General features: G+C 49.3%; 1 protein-coding gene across 7 annotated transcripts in view; it reads left to right on the forward strand.

Moving 5' to 3' along the window:
- GRB7 (growth factor receptor bound protein 7) overlaps window positions 1-13,365 on the forward strand; it is a 96,403-nt gene that overhangs the window by 47,269 nt on the left and 35,769 nt on the right. The window contains exon 2 of one of the 7 annotated variants that reach the window (XM_048517303.1): window positions 8,027-8,131. The exons of the other annotated variants lie outside the window; for them this stretch is intronic. The gene's annotated coding sequence lies outside the window, so the exon portion shown is untranslated. The remainder of the gene's footprint in view (window positions 1-8,026; window positions 8,132-13,365) is intronic. 7 annotated transcript variants of the gene reach the window in all.

A 13,365-nucleotide genomic window follows, 5' to 3' on the forward strand; every position in this document is an offset into this window, starting at 1 on the left:
TAGCTGCCTGGCTGATCAGAAGAGCCTCAATATGTGCCAGCAGATATCCTCAGTATTCGGTCGTCAATCTTGCACATTTAATTTTTTTTAAAAAATAAAGGGATCGAGGAAGGCCTGGGTGGAGGAGAGGGAGAAGGCAGGAATGAGGTATGGAATAATTGGAGAGGTTGGATGTAGGTGTTGCTGGGCAGCAATAGGGGGTGGGAAAAAACCCAAATGGAAAAAAAAACCAAACAGACCATTTCTGCAGATTGAATGAAACTGACTCAGAAATGGTTGTTGTGGGTTTTCCAGGCTGTGTGGCCGTGGTCTGGTAGATCTTGTTCCTAACGTTTCGCCTGCATCTGTGGCTGGCATCTTCAGAGGTGTATCACAGAGAGAAGTGTGCGTGGGTGTGCGAGTGTGCTCAGAACAAAACAAAATTGGAGCCAGTTTGTAGTTTCAAAGTAATAGAATCGAGTTCGCTGATAAAAAGTAAAGCGAGAGATTCTCTAATGTCTGCATTTCCTACCTCCACCTGCCCAGTGCAAAGATGGAGAAGAAGTATGCATGGACGTGTCATCCTGCTCTGAGCCCCCTCGGCTGGCCCCAGGCCTTGCTGAGGCCAGTAGCAAGCTAAGCACACAGCCAGTCCTCATGTACTTTTTTACTCCACCAGTCAGGTGGCGCTTGGGGGCAGAGCCAACAGTACAAATGTAGAGGCAGACCAGCTGTATGTGCAGTCTGAGCCTGGCCTCAGTCAGGCTTGGAGGCCAGGCTCAAACAGGCCCTTGCTGCTCATTTCCACATGGAGATTGAGCGTGATTGGCCTCATACCCAGCCTCCACGTGGAGATGGGGGTGGGGCAGTGGCGTAGCACCCACAGGGCGGGAGGGGTGCAACACCCCGGGCGCCCCTGGTGTGGAGGCATGGCCAGGGCGTTCCGGGGGCTTTCCAGGTCAGGGCAGGGGCAGGTGGTGCCGTGGCAGGGGTGCTGGGCACACAAGTGCCCCAGGCGCAGTTTCCCCTTGCTCCGCCCCTGGGGTGGGGCAAGCCCTGCTCACTGGCACTCAGCTGTGGTCCTCAATGAGGCGGGGCACAGCTGAGGGGGGTGCCCAGGGCTCATCCTGGGCACCATTTTAACACTACACCCCTGTCGATGCCCAGTACCGTAACCCACCCACCCAACACTCTAGTCTTGTGCCCTCTGACACTAAGGTCAGAGCAGTGGCTTAGGGCCCAGGGGGCCGGGTGAGCTGCGCTGCCCCAGGCTCGTGCCAGTGAGCGGGCTTGGCGTGGGCATGTCTGAGCATTCCAGGGGCGTTCTGGGGTGGGGGTGCCGGGCGAACGCCGGGTGCCCTTGGGTCAGAGATTGCGCACAGTCCTTCACTTACAGGGCAAACTCTATGGCATTATACCCCACTTGAAGTTCTTCCTTTCCCCAAATCTTGCCCATCCCAGAGTCTACCCTCCAAATGTCCAGGTATTTCCCAACCTGGAACTTTCAACCCTAGATGGGGGACTCTTAATCTGTTGAAAAATTGGATGTCGGTCCACAGCCAGACCACTCGGCTAATCTGCTACCAGCCAGTAATGTGTATTTTTCCTAACCATGTTGTGGTGGAGCAGGCCAGACTCCCAGCTTCGCAGAGCAATTTCCTCCTCTGCATGACAATGCCGGACTCTCTTCTGTCCCTCTTGCCTCCCCCATCTCCGCCCTCCCCACCAATGTTTACAGATCTGCAGATCGGTCTATGTGGCATCCAAAACAAACCTTCCTGCCTAGTGTGCCAGAGACCAGGTATTTACAAGGGAGGGGCTATCTGTTCATCCTGCTTGGAGATCTCCATGCGAAACTGGTTGGGCCAGAAGCAAAGGGGAGGCAGACCTGTGAGGTGAATGTCGACCGTGTAATTCATGAATTTGATGCCTCTGTGCTGCCGTGTTTTTAAGGGCTTGGGTGTAGGGATGGCGGCTTCCTGATGGGACACAGAGGTCTCGCAGAAGGACACCTCAGCTCCAGACTGCAGAGATCAGCTCCCCTGGAGAAAATGGGTGCTTCAGGGGGTGGACTCTGTGACACTGTGCCCCACTGAGGCCTCTATCTTCCCTTGGCTCCACATTCAGATCTTTAGATGTTTCCAAACCTGGAGCTGGCAATTTTACCCTCTATTGGGTGGAGTGAGGGGAAACTGGCCCTGGTGCATGCGTGCGCCCTGTGCCCCCTTCTGCCCCTGGGATGCCCCCACCATGCCCCAGAATGCCCTGGAACACCCTTGCCACGCCCCTGCAGGGTCGTGCACCTGGTGCGTCGCGCACCCCCACCCCCTTGGCGCTACACCCCCCCCCCATCCACCACTGGAGGCCAGAGAGAACCCAGCAACCCTACCTGATAGAGAAGTTGAGAACTGGGGGTTTTATCTTCAGGATGGGCTGAACAGTAGAAAGCCAGTTGGTTGTGGTGGGCTTTCCAGGCTGCGTGGCTGTAATCTGGTAGATCTTGTTCCTAACGTTTCGCCTGCATATTGTTCATGTCCCAGGGTGGGGACATGGACAATGTATACCTCACTAAACATTCCCTTCTCACAGTGTGTAACACACTTCTCTCTGTGATACACCCCTGAAGATGCCAGTCACAGATGCAGGCAAAAGTTAGGAACAAGATCTACCAGACCACACAGCCCTGGAAACCCACAACAACCAGTTGAATCCGGCCATGAAAGCCTTCGACAATACAGTAGAAAACAACTTGCTACTGCTAACTCATTGAAGCCATTGAGAGTGAGGAGAAGGAGCTGCTCGGGATCTCAGTTGTCTCCCTCCAGTTTGCTCCCCAAAGTTCAGGATGGCCAACAAGATTTGTAGATCAGTCCCTAGGGGTCCATATAGCCCCGATGAAGAATGTGACCCTATTCTGACTGGTTGTGCCTATCCACCTGAGATCCTTGTCCACATGAGATCCTTTTCACTACAAACACTTGGGATTGAATATGGGATCGTTGGTTTGCAAAACACATAGATCAAAAGTAGAGTTGGAATGACCGTGACACAATGTTAGTAATAATTAGACTGGACAGGCTTGATCGTGGCCACAAACATATTCCTCAGATGCCGTATACTGAAACAGACTTTTGCAAATCTAGGCCTTGGGAAATCACTGAGAAGGAAACTGGCAAAATGCAATTCTCCGGGTTGCTAGACTGATATCCCCGGTGTGTTTGTTTATCTCTTGGGATGTGACGCTGTGCTTCTGGAAGACCCATTTGTCTTCATCATTCCACTTGTCTCTTTCCCTCCAAGGCTTGAGAGCTGTCGTTCTTAATCCTGCCTTCTCTGTTTTACAAAAGCTCTTCCCGATTGCAAAGTATTAATTATCTCATACACACATCTACAATAATAGGTATGTCAGTGGGATCCCAATTGCTAATCCGCCAGTGGAGAATTAGGTCACCAGTCACTAAAGTTCTAAAGGCTCTTCTGCTGAGACAGGCCAGGATTTGAACCCATAAGTTTTTGGTTGTAAACATGAAACCTGAATCTTCTTATCATGATGTGCAGAGCTTTTATAGCTGCCATTTTCCGTGCAAAAGGTTTTGATGGGAATAGTTCAGACCAGAGGTCCCCTGAGTAATATCCATAGGAACCATTGCATCTGGTAACACCTGACCTGGTTCTTGCCAAGTATTTTCAGAAAGTGGCTGGAACCAGTGTGGTGGAGTGATTAAGAGTGGTGGAGCCCAATCTGGAGAACTGGGTTTAATTCCCCACTCTTCCATGTGAGCAGTAGGCACTTATCTGGTGAACTAGATTTGTTTTCCCACTTCACCACATGAAGCCTGCTTGGCTAATCACAGTTCTTACAGAACTCTCTTAAATCTATCTACCTCAAAGGTGAAGGTTGTGGGGAGAGGAAGGGAAAGGAGTTTGTACATCGCCTTGCATTTCCATCAAATGTAACATACAGCAAATGCCATCTCAGTAGAGACTCCGCTTCCACAGACGCCGTGTGCTGGACACACTTCTCCATTTACTAACAAATTGTAATCAATGTATTGTCGAAGGCTTTCATGGCCGGAATCACTGGGGTGTTGTGTGGTTTCCGGGCTGTATGGCCGTGTTCCAGTAGCATTTTCTCCTGATGTTTTGCCTGCATCTGTAACTGGCATCTTCAGAGGATCTTTGAAGACAATAAGGGAATATATTTCAAGGTCAAAGAATAAAATATAGAGGGGAGGAGGGGTGAAAAAAAAACAACAAAGCAGGGTTATCATGACTATTGTAGCCATAACATTCAAAGCCAATAAGCTTTCTAAGAACAACGGAAAACGACTGCAAGATAGAACTGGACATGCTGAAAATCTAAATAGGCAGCAGCTCCACAATTCTACTATCCTACTATCCAAACACACGCACTGCATCCCCCCCACCCCCAGACAGAAAAAAAGTGACCCTGGAGACATAACCACATTCCGAAAAATAAAAGCCACCCAATCCCTAATCATACCAACGTTCCATCAGGGAGTAGCTGCTGAATGCGCCCACTACAGAAAAAGTGGATACAAGGCACAAGGAAGTTGCCAAGAGAAACAAAACAAAACAGAGATGTTCAGTGTATTGTCGAAGGCTTTCACAGCTGGAATCACTGGAGTGTTGTGGGGTTTCCGGGCTGTATGGCCGTGTTCCAGTAGCATTTTCTCCTGACGGTTCGCCTGCATCTGTGGTTGGCATCCTCTCAAGATGCCAGCCACAGATGCAGGTGAAACGTAAGGAGAAAATGCTACTGGAACACGGCCATACAGCCCGGAAACCCCACTACACTCCAAAACAGAATTAAACAATGGAGGGGTATTTATACTTAAGTGCACATTGGTGTCAGAGAAGAAACTTATGCAAAATAAGGAAAACGGTTGTTTAAGCAAGACCTGCGCAACAAAAGAACAACCCAGTGGAAGGGGAAAGAAGGGAAAATCCAAGGAAATAGCGCAGATCAGACAAGTGTGGCTGTGCAGATTATGATATTGTTGCTTTGGCGGTAGCTTTATTCCCTCTCGTTCTCCTCTTACCTGGAGTCTTTTTAAAAGTTTCCCTTCTCCCCTGCACTTGGACTTCCTCCAGATATGTGTATGGCAAGCATTTTGTGGTTCCGCCTTCCGCCCTGTGTCACAATTTCAAAGGCTTAAAAATGTTGGGGATCCCTGGTTTAGATCATCAGCTGAGAATCTTCAAAGCTTTGGATTACTAAAGAAGGGACATAGTAGAGACCTACATGGGGTGGAGGAGGTGGAAAGAATCTTCTCCCTCTCATAATACGAGAATTTGTTGGCATCTGGTAAAGTTGATGGGTGACAGATTCAGTACAGACCAAAGAACGTATTTAATATTCGATAAGTTATGAAATAGGAATCCAGTTGATTCTTTAAAAGGAAGTTGGATTCATGGAGGAAAACGTGACTGCCTGCCAGAGTAAGTAAAGAGAATTCTTCACCTCCAGAGGCAGTAAATCTCAGGACATCACAGTCAGAAGGCAACATTTGAGAACGCCTGGGGCTTTTGCGCTTTGTTTGTTGGCCCGCTGGGAAAGCGGTTTGGGCTCTGTGTAAAACAGGATGCTGGACTAGATGGAGCACTGGTAGACTTGCCAACCCTGTGTTGGGATACACCTGGAGATTTTGGGGGTGGAGCCTGAGGAAAGTGGATTATTTTGTTGTGGAAATACTGTGGTTGCCCAGTGGCCAAGTGGCAGCGTTTGGGGCAACTGGCATTCCTTCCCATGACAGCTGGTGCTTCCGCTTGTCATTATGAATTCTGTGCACAACTTTTCCAGTCTTGTTCAATGCCTGCCGATCTTAGGGCATCCCCTTTTTCTCGGGGGGGATTTGCATGGGAGCTGGGCAGTTCAATTCAAATTTGATAATACGGCTGTTCCAGAGCGTGTCCCAGGTTGCCATTGAGGCTGGCCCTGATGCTCAAGGCAGTGGGCTGATGGGGTGCCAGGTTCAAGAAAACACCATACTTCTTCACTTTCATATTCCAAACATTCTCTGCCCCAAGATACACCAACAACTACTGGTAAAGATGACTTTAAAGAGGGGCTGTGTGCAGGGGTGTACCTGCCAGAGGGACAGGGGGTATCCCCTGTCCCCGGGCACCACCCGGTAGGTCATATGGGCCCCCCATGGGTTCCCCCATGCATCACTTAGTAAGTCGTGTAGGCCCCACACAAACACACACTGAAGCCTGCTGTGGGCCCGCCGGGTGCCCCTCGAGTTGAGGAGCGTGGGCAGGCCCATGGCAGGCTACTGCTGGGTTGCTCCCCCCACCTCCCTAGGAGCCTGGTCTCCAATAGAGGTGGTCAGGCCGGCAAAAGCTGCCAGGCTGCCCCCCACATCTCCAGTGGGTGTGGGGGGAGGGGCACCCGGGACAATGTTGCCCCCGGGCACCATTCCCCCCGATATACCTCTGAGTGTGTGAGTCAGATTAATGGAGGATAGCTTTATTTTGTTTGTTTGCTCCACTAATAATGCCACCTTTATACGATTGACATCGTTTCCCCCCTGAATTGCTCCTACCCCTGAAAGTTAAGTGGACCTCCAGATTCAAAGGCAGTTTTCTCTGGTAGTCAGTTGGTGGTGGCTGAAAACTGTCGGAGTTGTTGCAGTCATGCCCTGCTTGTGGGCTTCCTAGCAGAATTGTACTGGCTATTGCGGGGAACAGAATGCTGCGCTACATGGTTGCATGCCGTAGGGCAGAGGTGTCCAACTCTGGCCCTCCAGATGTTCACAGACTACAATTCCCATTAATCCCTGCCAGCACAGCCAATTGGCCATGTTGGCAGGGGCTGATGGGAATCATGGTCCGTAAACATCTGGAGGGCCAGAGTTGGACACCCCTGCCATAGAATTTCTTGTTTTTGTACACTTGAGTAACAACAACAACAACAACCTTTATTAGGCATATAAAATAGGCTCTAAAGCATTACCAGACATTTGTGAAGTACAAAACAAGAATACATTCAAAACACAAAGAAACTGTATCTAGCATTGGACATTACTTAGAAAGTTCTGTCACTCATAAAAGAAATTTTGCTACTTTTTCCAAGAGCACAACATCTGTATTGTTTAACAGAAGCTCCACAGCAGAACTGCCAGAGTCTCTTTCAGGTTTGTCTAGGGCCAGCCGAGTAGAGAAATTCCTCATATCTTGGGCAGTCGAGTATAATGTGAGCAAGAGTCTCCACTTGGTTTTTACAGTGTGGACAATCCCGATCCTGGAGAGGGATAGATAAGTAGTGACCCTTCGTAATGGCAGATGGAAAAGTATTGCATCTGGCCCTTGTTATAATCCATCTCTGTTGGGGTTCAGATATTTGACTATGTGCCCCTGTTCCGGTACTATTCCGACAGAAAGGGGTGAGCATAATTTATTTGCTTGCCCCAACAAGATATGGTATTCCTGGTAATAGAAGATCTGCCCTGACATTGACAGCCCCAGACCAACTGGATCTCGTCTGATCATAGAAGCTAAGCAAGGTTGGCCCGGGTTAGAATTTGGGCAGGCGACCTCCGAGGACTACCAGGGATGGGATGCAGAGGCAGGCAACAGCAAACCATTTCTGCACGTCTCTTGCCTTGAAAACCCTACGGAGTTGCCATAAGTCAGCTGTGACTTGACAGCACACACACAAAAACAATGTAGGAATTCCTGCTGGGGACATTTCAGCGGCTGCTCAGGTGAGTTGATAGGCGGGGCAGATGTCTCTCGTGCCAGACAGGTGAATCATGCCAGTGTCTCTCGCTCTGGCTGGTCAGAGGCACCAAGTCTGGGCATACTGGCAGCCACTGCCCCAGAGGCAAGGTGAGCGAGTCAAACTGGCCCTGCGTTCCCTGCAGCCCTCTGAGCAGGAAGGGGAAAAGAGTCGTAGGAGTCTGTGGAGACAGAAGGGTGAAGGTGTACTGGAGTCAGAACATGCTCAGGCCAGCAGGACGGGTGGGGTGTCGGAGTTGAGTCACCAGCCTGTGTTTTGACTCATGGCTTTGTTTGGATCCAGTGAGGAAGCGTGTGGGAGATCCTCATGTGTTTGCTCCAGACGAGGGACCAGCTGGTGCCAGGAGATCAGCATGGCAGAAAGGGACTGCTTGGTTGTCAGACGCAGGTTTGTTGCTTTGGCATTCATCGAGCCCATTTGTTCACCGTTGACAAGGGAGTTGACTTCCCCATGCAATTTTTTTTTGATAAGCCGGCTGAAACTGGTCCAGTGGATTGGTGAGTCATGCCTGGCTGATTGCAGTAATTGTCTGCAAAGGCCATCTTGGCATCTATAAAAATGAGGTGGAGGAGGAGGAAGAAGATGATAATAATAATAGCAACAACAACAACACTTGAAATATCTTCAAATTGACAAAATCAACATCTGTCAGATTCAGAAGGCAGCCCTGCTGGGATCTGCATGAATACTACGCCGATACATTACAACATCCTAGGCCTCTGAGTGAGGCTTGAGTTGCAATGAAAGAATTGGCAGCTGTGATATTTAATAATAATAATAATAATAATAATAATAATAATAATAATAATAATAATAATAATAATAATAATAATAATAATAATAAAGATGGTAGAAAACTAGCCCTGGGTGGGTTGGAGAAAGGCCATCAGAAGCTTGAATGCTCCCAGAACTTCAGCAGCTATTTCCATGGTAGGGCTCCCATTAACTTGACCAGAGGTCTGTAACCTGTGGCTCTCCAGATGTTCGTGGACTACAATTCCCATCAGCCCCTGCCAGCATGAACATCTGGAGAGCCACAGGTTGCAGACCCCTGAACTTGACAGATCCAAAAAACAATGCCATAGGTCAGAGTGGGTCCAATTAGCAGCATTATCAATTAGTCACGTTTAAACAATAACATATTTCTTGAAATTTTCCGTATTTTATTAGTATTATTTACAAAAATAGATGTCCCACCTTTCTGTCCTAACAGGAGCTGCCAAGGTGGCCAACTTGAAACATACACGATGCAGTGTATTATGAAACCGTTACAACAAACCCCCTCCCAAATATGTCTCATTTAAAATATATTTTTTTAAGTTTTAAAAGTTAATATACATATTTTTGTTCCCCCCCCCTGATTCATTATTCTATTTGAGTTTGTAGATCTCTAGCACTGGGCCTCAGCATACTGAGACCCAAAGCAGCTTGTGCGGTGGTTCTCCCGCCCTCTCTGTTACATCCTTACCGCAACCCTGTGAGGGAGGTTAGGTTGAGAGAAAGTGATCGACTCCAAGCGGCCTAGTGAGAGTCTATGGAAAAGTGGAGATTTGGACCCTGAACTGCCAGATCTTAGGGCCTTTGTGCATTCTGGGCTTACCTTGCAGCTGTGTGATTTGCAGTGGGGTTTCCCGTGGTTTTCTGTTTGAATGGGTTTCTCTTGCTGCAAAGTGTCCACAGCAGAGCAGATTCGCCAGTGGTGTAGCTCCAATGCGGGGGGGGGGGGGGGGAGATGCTCCGGGCGTGTGCCAGTGCATGGGTGTTCCAGGGCGTGGCAGGGGCGCAGGGTGCATGCATGCTCAGGCACCGTTCCCCCTCGCTCTATCCCTGAGATCCGCCATTTGCCCTGCCCCCCACTTTCTTGTTCTGTCTGATTGGGAGAAACTGCTTTAGCGTGGGCAGGGAAAGCTGGAAAGAGTGGGGAAACCCAAAGGAAGCAAACACAGGTTGATTCCCCTCAACCTCCCTTCACTTTCCCCTGAAAGTCACACTTTAACCAATCCCAGAAACTGCAGGACTGTTTGACCTGAAAGCACAGTTGAGTTCTGAAGAGGGGAAAGTGTGTGCGTAACCAAGAATCCAACCAAAGGGAATGTACGCTGACCGCGAAGGAGGCCGATGCGCACAATCAGCCAGGCAGTCCCATCCCACAGGCTGGGCACCCGGCAGCAGCACCACGGCCACCCCAGCCCGCCACCCCCAAGGAGCTTACCTGGTGACATGGAAAAATGGGGGAAAGCCTCTGGCCTCCAGGAAGCCCCCATTCAGGTTACGTCACCTTTCTGGCGGTGTTCAAAGCCCCACTTGACCGCACAATAGGGTCAGTGGCTGGGAGGAAGCCAACTCACATTGGCTCCTCCTCCAGCCACACCCCCAGACTGCCCCTCTATGCTAGTGCAGGGAGGGGCCCCCAAGAACGCTGTTGTAGCATTCAGAGCCATTTCCCACCGCTGGGGAGGGCTGTGGCGGCCACCCACCTCCACCGGGGCAAATCTGCCAGCATGGCCCCACACCGCTCCACCAGTGGATTGCCCCCCACTTTTGGATGGTGCTGTTAGTTTTACACTGTAACCACTAGTCAACCGTGCCTTTTGCCTACGTGCCAGAATGCCTTGTTGCTGAAGGGTCTGCTACAGTAGTCAATGTTAATAGCTTTCGCTGCAGTCCCGCTCCCCAGCTAGTTGCCCATAGCAATGAATGCTATTATATGCTCCGGGACAAGATATCAGGATGTCCTGGCTGCGCATGATCTTCCCTGGGTCAGGGGCACTTCTGTCTCGAAGGGATTTCACATGATGCCGTCTCAACCGAGGCCAAAGGAATGAACTGGAAGCTGTCCCTGCAAAGATGAGGGGAAAGGGAGGTTGCTGGGTACCCCTGGCAACTGGCAGGGGATGGGAGGGAGGTAGAATTGCCAAATCCAGGTTGGGAAACTCCTGGAGATTTGGGGATGGGGTTTGGGGAGGACAGAGAGCTCAGTGAAGGACAGTGCCTTAGAGCAGGGGTGTCCAACTCTGGCGCCATGCTGGCAGGGGCTAATGGGAATCATAGTCCATGAACATCTGGGGTGCCAGAGTTGGACACCCTTGCCACAGAGTCTGCCCTTCAAAGCATTCTGATCTCTGTAGCCTGGAGATGAGCAGTATGTCCCGGGGATCCCTCGGTCCCACGTGGCATCTCCTCCAGTAACCTCTGTCCTTGTGAAGGCCAAGATTGTAAACAGGCCCTCATTTATTCCCCTGCAGTGAGTAATAACTGCCTCCAGGTTAGCAAGAAGGGAGTTGTGAATCAAAAGTGTTGAGTGCTTGTTTTGTCTTTGGTTTCAGGCTGTTAATGGTGCCACAAACGCCTCGTGCCACCTAATAGGATTTGCCACTTTCGTTTGCTCACATGCAAGGCTGTGGGTATTCCTTGCTTCTGCACGTGCTGAATTTGGGATTGGGAACTGAATCTATCCAACTAAGTTTCCAGTCCTTATGGCTGAGGAAATAGTCTTGGAAGGGTATGGGGCGGTGCTCGGGCTCCCCAGTCCTCCCTGGCCGCCATCAGGGGATGGGGAAATGAGTTGGCCAGATCTAGACTAGGAAACTTCTGGAGATTTGGGGATGGAATGTGGGGAGGGGGGCAGGGACCTCATAGAGTCCTTCTTCCGAAGTCTGGAGATGAGCTGTCATTCCAGGGAATCTCCAGGCTGGCGAAAGTATTATAAATTAAGGGCATTTGTGCATAGGGTTTCTCCTCGTGGCAAGCCCATCTTCCCTTCGGGGCAGATGTTCAGTTACTCAACAGATTTGTGACATAATCCAAGTTTGATTTGCATTGACACAACAGTCCCAACAAACACACGTAATAAGCCGCACCTGGTACTCCAGTCTTCCTTCAAGTGTATAATCTGTGCGGCCGGCGTTCCAAGGAAATTCCCCCATGTGGTGTGTGGAAGCTCCCGGCAGTTCAGCAAGACTGGAAAAGCACTTCCAGCAACTTCAACATCCAAGGTTAACTTGTGACTTCCAAGAGCCTACCAGGTGTGGCTTATTACGCGTGTCATCACATACACACATACTGGGAAGTAGCCGCTAGGAACTTTTGACATGATCACGGAGTGAAATTGTGTGACCAGACCAACTGGGTTATGAACAGATATACATTAAGCTGATATTGTTGGAGGATTGTGTTTATTTATTTATAATAAATTGTGTTTATTTATTTATTTGGTATTTGTATTTTGTGTTATACGCTATAGAGTGGTTTATAGGTGGAGGTAATATAGAGTATATATACGTTTCCACACATTGCATTTATATACATAAAAATTGCCGATAGCAGAATAAGTGTGCAACGTCTTTTCTGATTATGATCTTTTGCTTTTCATATATTCTGTTGCATTCCTTGTATTCTCTCATTTCCCTTCCAGCATTCCATATAGGGATGTTGCCATAGGTTGGTCAAAGTCCCCCACCTTTGGAAAGATGGATCCCGTTCTCTCCACAAGCATTCCCCCTCTGTTTGCAAAGCTGAATCCTGGCTTTGTAAAGGGATGGGAGGAGAGGGGTGGGGAGAGCCCTCACAGTGCCTGTGAATATGCGGAGAGCATGCGGGACCATAGAACCTAGAAGATTTGACACCCAGATTCCCCTTTCCAAAGAAATAGCTGACACAGAAGAAGGACTTGGGACAAATCCATATTATGGTTTGCACAATTCCTTTGCTCCTCGTTTTGATATTCTTTAGCTGGCACTGCCTATATATATCCTTTGGCTTACTTTCACAAAGGTAGTAGAGCAGCAGGCCAACACTGTGGTTATCCTGTTCCCTCCGGGACATATTTGAAGTGTGACTTTCTGATAGTTCCTTTATGCATTCCACTGAAACTGCTTGGTGACCTGGGATTTCATCATGGCTCTGACCCAGAGAGAAATTCTGAGTCACTTCACCTAGTTCTCATAACAAAAACAAAAGGCAGCTCAATGAATGCAGAAGAGCAGGTGGAGGGTGTGTGTACACGAAACCCCATTGGAAGATTTTTGTTGTTGTTGTTGCTGAGAATTTGAAAACTCCGGCCTGAGTCACACTGGAAGCTGGTGACAGGGTGGAAAGGTGACAGTGAACCACCCGTTTGCCCGATTGCATCTGAAAGGCTGACACCTTTATTGTGGATTACGATTTGAATGGAAAAAAGCAAGGCTGGTTCAGAAGATAGACTTGCACGTGGTTTCATGCAAATTGGATCCAAGACTGCAAGACTGCCAGTGCTTTGACGAATTCATATCTATCAGGTCGTTCATCCTGCATAACTATATAGAGGGGTCCAGGCTCAGAGATAGAGCATCTAGGTATGCCAGCTCCCAGGTGAGACCTGGGAATTCCCCCCCCCCCCCAAATTACATCCATGGAGAAAATGGGTGCTTTGAAGTGCGGAATATTTGGCATTGTATCCCACTGAGGTTGATGACCTCCTCAGGTCCCACCTCCAAATCTCCAGGAGTTTCCCAACCTGGATCTGGCAATCTTAGGCGTTTTCCAAATGGACATAATATCCCGGGGGGAAACCGGGATCATACATACTGGGATGTTTGTATCTCGGTTTCTCCCTCCACAGGGCTGCCCGTCAGTGCGTTCAT

This window comes from Sphaerodactylus townsendi, linkage group LG15, assembly GCF_021028975.2.
Source record: "Sphaerodactylus townsendi isolate TG3544 linkage group LG15, MPM_Stown_v2.3, whole genome shotgun sequence".
Lineage (NCBI taxonomy): Eukaryota > Metazoa > Chordata > Lepidosauria > Squamata > Sphaerodactylidae > Sphaerodactylus > Sphaerodactylus townsendi.